General features: G+C 33.0%; 1 non-coding gene across 1 annotated transcript; it reads right to left on the bottom strand.

The window, feature by feature from the left end:
* Nucleotides 1-219: 219 nt before the first annotated feature.
* Nucleotides 220-325, bottom strand: LOC121823010 (U6 spliceosomal RNA). Its single transcript, XR_006064306.1, has one exon. It is a non-coding gene; the product is annotated as a U6 spliceosomal RNA (small nuclear RNA).
* Between the last annotated feature and the right edge of the window lie 10,023 nt (nucleotides 326-10,348).

Raw genomic sequence — 10,348 nt, 5'->3', positions numbered from 1 at the left:
CTTGGTAACATATGTTATCTTGCTGCAGTACGGTCTCCCCCATTAGATGATGAATTCATTAAATTCCTTTGATATATGTATATGTTTTAGGAAATTTCTAAAGTACTAGATTTCCATATAGTTTTTCAAAAAGCTTTTATTGTTAGTTACCCTCTTGATATTCTGCTATCCATATTCCCCCTAAATCTCTCAATTTTATCCTCTTATTCTCTATAGCGCTAAAAATGTGGACACTTCTCAAATTTGCGGGTTATCTTTATGTAGGGGGGCATGCTAACCATTTTTGTATTATTTCAAGTCTAGTATATGTGCCACTGAAGTGAATGCTAGTGCACATCATTCAAATGATGAGAAAAATGTCAACTGGTACCCACCTGAGTGTGCTTTGGAAACAGGTAAGAATTGTGTGCATTCTTGAGGGTTGTTTAATTTTTTAATTGTTTTCAATCATGAAATAAATGCTGTGTGAATGCTTCTAAGATTTTTTTAAATGTAAAATGGATAACATAATTAAAATACACATGACCATGACAGTATCTGATACATTGAAATTACCCAGCATAGAAAGGATTTTACTATTTCAAGAATAATTAAAATAAAAATATTCCTTTGAATATTGGTTTAATGTAGTGTAACGATAGATGTTGTTTGAAAGCACATACAGAGAGCTAGAGAATATATTAATGGCTTTTTAAATCATAGGTAATGTATATCATGCAAACTAGTCCAGGTGAGCCTTTCTAATCAAATGTCTCTTCGCCCAAGTATCTTCCAGGTTAATGGAGGTTCTACTATTATAATTTTGCAATATCCAGGGAATCTTTTAAATTATAATTCTTAATTGAAAGAGAATTACATCACTTTACCCTCTTTTCTCCCTCCAGCTCCGCCTGTGACTTCTTCCTCTAAATATAAGCATGTAAGGAACAATAATAATAATAAAATAAAAAGATGCTACACATTCCAGGATATCATTTTATAGATCCATATAAGAGACAACGAGTACTAATCTTGAACATAGATTTGTAGGCTTCTTTCTGCACAAATGCTTGCATTTCTGTAGAGAAAACTATGAATTTTCACCAATCTAATCCATCTATCTAAAATCTCAGTGTATTTTATGGTACTAATTATCTGCATAGGAATGGACATTGCTTGTCAAAGTTTTTACCACATAAAGTCAAAAGTTAAATGATCTATTCAGTCCTCAGATTTTTGATGAATCTTCCTTTAAAAAGCCAAAGTGTTTTCATCAACCTGATGATCATGTTCTCAGCATTAAGAAAATGTCAGATTTTCTGTGAAGATGGTTGTGTAGGTAAATTGCTTCCTGTGCAAGCATGAAAACTTGAGATTGGATTCCAGGGTCCCAGGTAAAAACATGGGCATTGTAAGTCATGTCTGCATTCATTGCACTAGTTGAGGAGGAGTACGTGTGAATTTGTTTAAGAAGCTATTCTAACAGAAAGAGTAGAGCATGGCATTTAGAGAAAATCACTGTTAACACAATCGTGATAGAGGAAAATCCATCGAGTCAACCTCTCCACTTCACCTTCACATACACATGCAAGCACACAAAAACACATTCACACACACACACACACACACACACACACACACACACACAAATGCTAATGAGGATTTTGCATCACAGCTAAATTTCTCTATATAACTAAAAATATAATTAAGTTTTAGTTCCTTTATATTTTTGTATCACTTCTTTTTTTGGCCCCAATACCTTTATTCTCCTCACCAAAATTGAAAGCTATTTCCAACTTCTTACATTAGAAATTCCAATTATCTTCCTCATCACACATCTCCCCTATTTTCAACTCATCTTCCAATGGCTTGGCATATTGCTGCATGTGACTGTTATTTATTTCAACATCAGATGTAGTAATGAAACTTATTTTTTTTGCATAGAGACAAAGACCATGTTATAAAGGACTATAGGTTTGGTCCATGCTTTCCTAATATTTTACATCTAAGTAAGTCATCCTTCATGTATTCTTTCAAAAGCCTAGGCTACTAAGTGTTCACAGTATGTTGTGTGATATTTTCAAGACTTCATTGGAATTTTCCAATCTTACAGCAGTCAAAAAAGGAAAACATGTGGATGGAAGAAGGCATTTAGTGAGTTTTTTAAGTTAATACTGGGTAAAACACACATTATTTTTTTAATTTCCATAATTTTGAAAATAAAAATCATATTCTAATATAACGCACACTAATCCAATGGATATCATATACATGTGTTTCAAAACAGAAAACAATGAACCAGAAGCTGTGAATTTGTCTCCTATATCAAGTAATAGCATTAGTTAATATATATAAAATGTTAACATAATATAATGTCAGTTAAGGTATTGCAATATAAAGGGTAAAAAAATATATTTCTGTTAAGATGATAGAATACAATTGATTCAAATGAATAAATTATTTAATCATCACTAAATACTGAAAAACAAGAAATGAAATCATGATTATTTGGCTAGGGTAGACTGCTGTTTTTATCTACTTCATCTATAAAAGCAGATATTACATCTATAACTTTAAATATGCTCTTTCCAGTGAAAAAGTAACTTCAATTCTATTGAGATTTGATATCATAAGTTATGGGAAAGGAATTGGCTTTTCTCTTTAGCTTTGATGTCCTGAACAAGTCCCTGTCAGCCAACAATGGATTTGTTAGAGACACAAAAGCTCACATAAAACATGCTTAAATATTGTGCTATTCATTTTCAAATATTCCTTTTAAGATTTCTTTAGCCTTTGGTTTTCAATGATCCTATGAAAGCATTGTGAATTTTCTTAATAGTCCAAGTGTTTTTTTTTTTCATTAAAAAGAGTCTTTGAATACCTTAAATTTAGGCTTAATTTAGTCAATGTTTATCTTAACTGTAATGGGAATGAGACCTCAGAGATTGGAGAAGAGAATTCAGTTTGGAAATTCCTTTTGCAAAATAAATCTCTTATTATTAAATGTGTGAATATAATACTTCAGATGCTGGCAGGAATGTGCCTGTGTTAAAGATCCAAGTTTGAAAATCATAGATGGTTCTAATCCATAGCTCTCAATTTGGATTATTTGGAGGGACAAATATGTGAGTGATTATAAAAGATTTTCTTTTCTTATTTAATTAGTTATTATTGTATGTATTGTTAACATAGAATATTATTTTCTTTTGACTTAATTATGTAGTAGAAACTACTTTAAATCTTTATTTTTATTCATATTTGAAAATACACAATAATTTTAATTTTATTGCTATTATGTACACATTTTATATTAACAAAGGCAATTGCGTAAAAAAGTATTTATTTTCAACTCTTAAAAATACTACAATTCATATTGTCAGGCATAGCACATGATAAAATAGGTCAATCAATATTCATATCAAAGCAGTGGGATGAACACTGTGCAAACTCTCCTAATTCTTCTTTATGTCTTCTTTATGCACTTCCTTTAGGATTTTGGTTTTCTTCTGAAATGTATTTCTAAGGAGATCGAATCCAGCATTTAAATGCAACCAAATGCTCATAATCTGTAGTAAAAGTCTAACTTTAAGAAAATAACTGAGCTTTTGAAAAACTAAGGACAATAATTTGAGCTGGCTTTTTGGGGCTCACTACCTATGGTGGGATACCTTACACAGCCTTGATGCAGGGGGAGGGGCTTGGACCTGCCTCAACTGAATGTAACAGGCTTTACTGACTCCCATGGGAGGCCTTACCTTATTAGAGGAGGGAATGGGGCATGGGTTTGGGGGGATGCCTTGTGGTGGGGCAGGAGGAGGGAAGAGGGGGGAGAATCTATGTTTGGTATGTAAAATTAACAAAAAAAGTCTTAATCAAAATGATATTTCAATTTAAAAAATGAATACAGAAATCAAGCATTGTGTACACGACATTAAAAAACATTTAGTTCTTTGTATATTAGACACTAACTCTCTGTAAGACATAGAGCTAGTCTTATGTCTCAATAGGCTACCTACTCACTCAAAGGCTGGCATCTTTACTATGAAAAGACTTTTTAGTTTCCCCAGGTACCAGTTTTTAATTCTTCGCCTTAACGTGTGCCTTTGGGTCCTGTTCAGAAAGTCCTTTCCTGTGGCAATTTATAAACCTATTCCCTAAATTCTCCTCTATCAAATTTAGGGCATCTAGTCTTATGTTGAGGTCTTTGATCCGAAATAATCATCATTTAAACAACAACATTTTAACAAATAATTTCTCCCACGTTCTGAGATGCTCTTTGCTTGTTGAATGTACCCTTTGTGACTCAGAAGCTTTTTAGTTCCATGAAGAACTAAAACGTTCTCTTTCGTCAACAGTTGCTCCTCTTTCTGAAGCAGCCAGAATCCTATTCAAATCACATACCTACAAAGATACAGTGCCAAGTACAGATTTCCTTTTCTTCTACCGTTTCAGAGTTCCAGGTCTTGTCCTACAGTCTTCGATCCACTTATAGTTGATTTTTGTTCAAGGTCAGAAGTTAAGGTCAAGTTTCCTTCTCCAACATGTAGACATGGAGTTTTGCAACCATTTGTTGAAGATCCTATTTACTCCAGTGTGGAAGATTATATTTTGGGGAAATTTGTCGAAATACAGGTAGCCATAATCACATGGACTTAAGTTTCAGTCTTTTATTTTAATCTATTGAACTTTGTATCTTGTTATTTGTTTGTTTGTTTGTTTGTTTGTTTGTTTGTTTATTTATTTATTTATTTATTTATTTATTTATTTATTACCAGCTCTATGATGTTTTCTTATTCCTCTGGCTCTGTTGTACACAATCGAGTTTGGTAAAGCCTCCATTGATTCTCTCTTGGCTCATACTCTTTGGCTATCTAGGATCTTTTCATTTCCACATCAATTTTAATATTATTGATTGAACTTGCCAAAATGAGTGTGGAATGGTGCATGCCATGGGCATTTATTTCTTTATTTTTTTTTTAATTCATTTTACCTACCAACCACAGATCCCCCTCTCATTTCTCCTCCTGCTTGCCCCTTCCCTTTCCTCCTCTACCCACTCATCCCTCCTCCAGAAGGGTAAGTCTTCCCATGCGGGAACAGCAAATCCTGGTTCAGTTGAGGTAGGACCAAACCCTTCCCCTCTGCATCAAGTGTGAGCAAGGTGTCTGACCATAGGTGAAGTGATCCAGAAAGCCAGCTTATGCACCAGCATGGATACTGACCACACTTGCCAGGGGTCCCTCAAACAGACCCAGCTACACAACTGTCTCCCACATATAGAGGATCTATTGTGGTCCCATGCAGCTTCCACAGCAGTCGGTCTAAAGCCATGAGTTACTATGAGCTTGGTTCAGTTTTCTCTGTTGGTTTCCCCTATCGTGGTCTTGATGCTTCTTGCTCATATAATCCCTCTTCCTTCTCTTCTACTGGACTCACAGAGTTCAACGTGCTGCTTGGTTGTGGATCTCTGCATCTGCTTCCATCAGGTAGTGGATGAAGGATCTATGGCTATCGGTATTTTAACCCAACATATGTCTTTGAAAAATATATATATGTTAATACTATTTCAATACAATAGAAGATTTTCAATGCATTAAAATTTAAACTGGAAAATGAGATATTAATTAAATGTTATTTCTAGCTTGAATATATAGTATGTTTTCCTTTGTTCAAATATATGTATATGTATATATATATCCTATTTTCAGTTTTTGAAATAAACATAAAATCTAAGAAGTTCTTGGCAATTACAAATATGTAATTTGTATCATGATATTGATTTACCTTCAAAAAGAAAAACAGTAATAGTAAGTACAAATCATCTAATTTACAAAAACAGATGAACATAAAAATTAATAATAAAGAGATGACATGCTAATGTTAGGACAGTAAAAATACAAAGTAAGCAATTCATATTATAAAAGAGAAACTGGCAGGCATTTATTGAAACAAAATTGAAAACTTAAAATAGAAAAAGGTAAAAGATCAATGCTTTCCTTATAAATTTTATTACTAGGATATGGAATAATCCATATAAGACTACCAAATGTGTAAAACAATAGAAAAGTGAAGCTCCATACATTATTGATAAAGAGTGATTTATATTTCTCATAAGTAGCACAGGAATTAGCGTTGATTACATAATAAGCATTTATATAGAAACAAGCTATGTCTACATATTCCATTCTGTGGTTTATAAAACTCTAACTACTTAGGAATATGAGCATCATTCAAAGGACATGACATTGGTGTGACGTTGGATTCAAGTTTAAGATGAAGTCATGAAATGGAAGGCCTGATTAGGGTGACTACTGCCAATTTAAAAGGAAAAATGACTCCTTTTAATTTGAACTGGCCAAGCCAAGTTTGTATGTATTGGAAAGTAATGCATACTAAAATTAACCAAACAAACAAACAAACAAAACCCTGAAATAGAAATTAATTTAATAAATTTATAAACACTTTTGGTATGTTCAAGGTAATTAATGGGAATCTGTAACTGATAAGCAATGGGACAATTTTATTTCATTGAGTGGAAATTCAAAAATGCTGGATCATTTCTTGTTTAATTGTCAGGCGATTTGAGTTCATTGGGATGGTACTTATTATAATGTAGATTCATTGGGGCTGTTGTGCAGCCCAGAATTCCAAATTTCAAAGAGAGTTAAATTAACAAAAAGAAGCAAAATTGAATTCTTTGGTGCTTTTCTGCATATCTATTCTGAAGCATAGGCAAACTCTATATTTGTTTACTCTCATTTTTATAAGAGAAATGATTTTTAATGTATTCTTGAGTCTCTTTTCTTCGCATTTATATTTTACCTATTTTTAGAATGATAATGGACCCTTGAGTTCATGTAAATTCTATATTCCAAACAGCTAGAAACTTTAGAGTAGCAATTGTTCACCATTAATAACATTTCCCAAGATATCTAATGCAACCGAGGACAAAATAGCTGCCCTCCAGTGATTCCCAATTTATTCAATTTCCCAGCATCGTGTCTGCCCACACAGTGACAGATTACTGTTCCTTTCTCTCCACTTTCAGAGGAGCTAAGCCAATTGTTTTCAATCGTTTTCCTTCACCAACTCCATCTCTTAAAGCACTTTAGAGTGGCTCCTGAAGGGATTCTATACTTAAATGGTTATACACCTCTCACATCATCCAAACCAATCAATGGCGAGATAGCAAGATTTTTCTTTGCATTAGGGTATTTACATTCTTTCTTTTCTCCTGAAATCTTATATATATATATATATATCACTAGTAGACATTAAAAATTATGTATTTTCTTAACTTTAGGGACGGCTAAAGTTCTGTGCCTATTAGACGAGTGGTTATAACATATTACTGAAGTGTTGTGGACAGCTTAAGACATTTACAAGGAACAGTTGAGTAGCATGTGCAATTAAGAGCCCACTTGAGTGGAGACCTGCTAAGGTTTCTGATCTTGAAAACAAAACAAAACAATCACTTATAGTTTCAGTGAGTTCAGGGAATTCTAATAGAATTATGAAAATGGAGTATGATCCCTGGAGATGAATTCCTTCCTGCTGCTGTTGGGTTTTAATCTGCAAGCTTCAGTGGCCTCCAAATTCATTAGGAAGAAACCCAACTTCTTTCTTCCTTAGCTAGGCATTAGTGAGACAACTGCCATGCTGATGAACGGAAGGCCTAAAAAGGGAGAGCTACATTGAAGTTTTGTGATGGCAAATTTATTCATTGTTTCTTCAATGACTGTCAGAAAAAAATAGGAAAAATTAGAAGATGGATAAAATTATCAAAATGTCAGTCAGTGCACCATTTAAATCTTTGGTGCAATAGAAATGAAGTATAGGAGCAGTTTTGATAAGGGGTTTATATTTACAGAGTAAGTCTGTTTCTCATTCATTCGTTCTATGGGTGACTTAGACAAGGTCGTGGAATCACAGGGTACACTTTCACACATTAGTCCTAAAGCTTCCTTTGATTTTGTTTTGTTGTTGCCTGATTTCAGGACTGTTGTTGTCAGGGCTCAGGAAGTCCTGACTCAGACACCCAGGAGAACACAGGCAGTACAGTCCCAAACACCAGGCCACACTAGGCATGACTCAACTTTTGATGCATAGTTACGTTTGAGAAAACATTTACAGATTTTTCACTTTTAACAAAAATAGATGTTGAGATTTATCCAAATTGCTAAAGCTCAGGAGAAGATAGACCTCATCTTTCAGATCTGATAGAATCTATGATGGTCAATATAATATATAAAATATTGAATTTGCTCAATCTTTCATATCACATAGCTTTTGTCTCGATTATTTTGATATAGAAATCAATAAATCAATAGACCATACATGATGATAAATGCATAAATAACTTATTTAACATTATAGGATAATAAACATACAATGGTTTTTTATTATATAATACTTTTTTACAAAACCTAACAAATCTATGAAAGTTAAATTTGTTTTCCTATCTCTTCTGGAAGTAAACTCAGGATAAGCATCTTTTAAACAGTTGATTTTTGAATCCCAACACCTTGGAAACATCTAGTGAGGAATAGAGAAAAGCTGCTACTAAATTATAAAATAATATTCTCATTTAATAATAAGAAAATTGTGAAACAGCTATCAAATTTGAAGGTAGAATGAATACTCTGCAAATTTATTTAAACAAAAAAAATGACTAGAGTTAACATTCTGTCTGTCTGTTTCCTGGATTTCAAATAAACGCTAATCACTTTCTTGATGGACATATATCTTTCATGCTCCACAGAATTTTACCATGCCTATGAGTTGTAAAAACAGATTTTATAAAATATTGTGTCTGTGGATAATGGTATTCTCTGGAAGATGTAAGCACAATTGGGGGTATTTATGATATTTATGTGGAATTTATGAACAATCCGGCAATAGCAAAATTCATGAAAATACTGTGTCTCAAAACTTAAAGGTGAGGAATGAACAGAAAACATCTAGTCTCTGTGTACATATGTTTGCATGTTATAGAACCTGAAAACCATGCAGGTACACTCCCAGGCACACATGGACACATACAAACTATCAAGTACATATGCCAGAAACACAACACAACACAACACAACATACACACACACACACACACACACACACACACACACACACGTACATTTGTGTATGAACCCAAATTACCTAATCTACCTAATATTTGAAATTTTAATGCTTTTATTTTAATTAACTATAAATATAACTATAAAATATAGATAAAATAAATATAAAATATAAATAATTATATTTTAATTAACCTTTTATACTCTAATTAACTATAAAGATGACCTAATTAGCTTCATTTTTATTTTTATGTTATCTCCATCTCACAGACTAGATGCTGTTATCTCAGTTCTTATTGCTGAATAAAATTTATGAATAGTTATGTGTCAGGCAAAGAATAACTAATCTGATCATTCAAAATCTAAAATTCAAAGGCTTTTCAATGTCCATATAAACAGAGAATTTAAAAAATTACACCCATGTTCTCAATGGAGTAAGTTACTCAAAACACAGGTTATCTCTTATGAGATTTATATGAAATGAATTTTAAGTTTAAACTTGGGTGTCATCCCTAATACATCTCACTATGTATGCATATGTTTCAAAATTTAAAAAAAAAACTGAAATGTCTAGACCTAAGCATCTTAGAAAGGTGGTTCTCAGCCTGAATACATTTTCCACATGACCTCCTCTGCATTGTTTTGCAGCTCTCCTCCAGTCAGCTGTCCTTCATTCTGGAGTCATAATTTTTCAAACTTGATTTCTCTTGCAAGCAATCCCTCGAGTCTTCTTTGCCTGAAAGTCCATTACTACCTATTTCTGAATTCTAAATTCGTGCAGAATAAAATTCCTAGTTTGCATTATCCATTTTCCTCTTCAAAGGTAGTCTACAATGTGTTTGCCTTTAGATGCTCAGTTTGCAAACTGATGGTGTTATGAAGTTTGCATACATTCTTATGTCTGAATAACTCTATATTCCTTAAAATTATTCCAGATGTAGATTTTTGAAAATCTTCTCCACCATTTTTTTCTGGATTTCTTAATCTATGCCTTTTTTAAAATGGTGTTTAGCTTCTTTTATTTCATGTGTGTGTGTGTGTGTGTGTGTGTGTGTGTGTGTTTACACATATGTGTATTTTATTTACATTGCTGGGGTTTGAGCCTAGGGCCTAGGTATGCTGATCTAGTATCCTATTAGAATTACAACTCTTTAATTTTTACATTTTATGTTGTAATATGATGCTATTTAGTTGGCCAGGATTGTCTTGAATTCAGTCCGTAACCAAGGTAAGGTAAGTGTTGAACTTATGATGCTTTCATCCTCTGTCTTCTGAGTAATTAAGAATATAGTTCT

This window comes from Peromyscus maniculatus, chromosome 15, assembly GCF_049852395.1.
Source record: "Peromyscus maniculatus bairdii isolate BWxNUB_F1_BW_parent chromosome 15, HU_Pman_BW_mat_3.1, whole genome shotgun sequence".
Taxonomy (NCBI): Eukaryota; Metazoa; Chordata; class Mammalia; order Rodentia; family Cricetidae; genus Peromyscus; species Peromyscus maniculatus.
Note: the sequence above shows the minus strand (reverse complement) of the source record. Positions and strands in the feature narration are given on the sequence as shown.